This window comes from Eptesicus fuscus, chromosome 1, assembly GCF_027574615.1.
Source record: "Eptesicus fuscus isolate TK198812 chromosome 1, DD_ASM_mEF_20220401, whole genome shotgun sequence".
Classification (NCBI taxonomy): domain Eukaryota; kingdom Metazoa; phylum Chordata; class Mammalia; order Chiroptera; family Vespertilionidae; genus Eptesicus; species Eptesicus fuscus.
Window position 1 is genome coordinate 133,706,026 of NC_072473.1, and position 1,326 is coordinate 133,707,351.

At 42.4% G+C, this 1,326-nt stretch overlaps 1 non-coding gene across 1 annotated transcript; it reads left to right on the top strand.

Annotated features, from left to right (window-relative positions):
* Positions 1-377: 377 nt before the first annotated feature.
* Positions 378-508, top strand: LOC114226901 (small nucleolar RNA SNORA38). The gene has a single exon (XR_003613013.2). It is a non-coding gene; the product is annotated as a small nucleolar RNA SNORA38 (small nucleolar RNA).
* The last annotated feature ends 818 nt before the right edge of the window (positions 509-1,326 follow it).

The following is a 1,326-nucleotide window of genomic DNA, read 5'->3' on the forward strand; positions in this document are numbered from 1 at the left end:
ACGGTAGTCAGGTGCTTTTTAATGAGTTGCCCTGGGCAAACATGCCTAATCAGCCTCCACTATTCATTCTGCTACCGCCCACATCCTTGCAAATTGGTTCTCATTTTTATGGCTTAATAAGCTAGAAATACTGGAAACCTTTTCATTTTTAATTTTTCAAAACCTACACAGCGATATGTCATTTCTAAAGACAACCCCTTCTTATCCGGGTTGTTGGCTGCTTTAGCCAAGAGCTCAGGGGCCTCCCAGTGTTTCACCCCACTCCTCCCACTGTATTCCAGTTCCTTGCCTGTCTTCATCCAAATGGACAACCAGAACACTGGATGAGTGGCTCCAAAGTGGTCATAGTTCCTCCTTCTTATGAAAAGGGAAAATGACCCTCCTACAAAGGCATGTCTGTGGTTCCCTGTCTTTGGACACGTAAGAATTGGAGGCAAAGAAATGTGGACTTGGAGAAGTCTGGAGCCAGCTTGCTCCCTGCAGGCTCAAGATCAACCATCCCACATAGAAAAAAAAAAAAAAAGAAAAGGGAAAATGCTCTCTACAACTGGACCTTAGTTCCTCCCACCACTGCCCTCATATGTATGGGGTGCATCTCTTTCTAAAGGTAATGGAGAAGGTACGGGTAATCTGGAATTTTTTTTGAAGTTCTAAGAAACTTTTTACTCTCTCTCATCTCTCATCCACAATCTCTCACTAGATGAGTCAACTATTGCAATAATTCTATGTAACAAACAAATCCCAAATGGAATAAAACCACATGCATTGATTTCTTGCTCACAGTCTGTGGGTTGGCTATGGCCCTGCTGGGAGAAGCTGGAAAATGCTGGGCTTTGTTCCAAACTGTGGGTTGGGTTTGGATATACTTCACAAGTCTCCTCATTCTATGACCAACACCTCCCCTAAGCATGTTCTTCTCATGGCAGATTGCAGAATGGAAGAGACCAAGCACACACAGCACATTTAAAGCTTCAGTACATGCCTATATTAGTTAGCTAGGGCTTCCATAACAAATACCACAAACCAGGTGACTTTAAACAACAGAAATGTTTTCTCTCACAGTTCTGGGGGCAAGAAGTCTAAAGTCAAGTTGTTGGCAAGGCTATACTACTTATGTGTCAGACATGGAGTTTTATTCCCAATTTATTACCAAGCAACTCCCTGATTACTACATCCATGAAGTGCTTGCTGTGGCTGACTCTCCAACATCCATTCCAGCTCTCTTCCAATAAGTATATTTAGAGGAAGTTTATGATCTGGCTTCAACTCCAGATCATCCTGGTAGGTCTAAAGTTTATCCTATTTTCTTTGCCAATTATTGTTCCA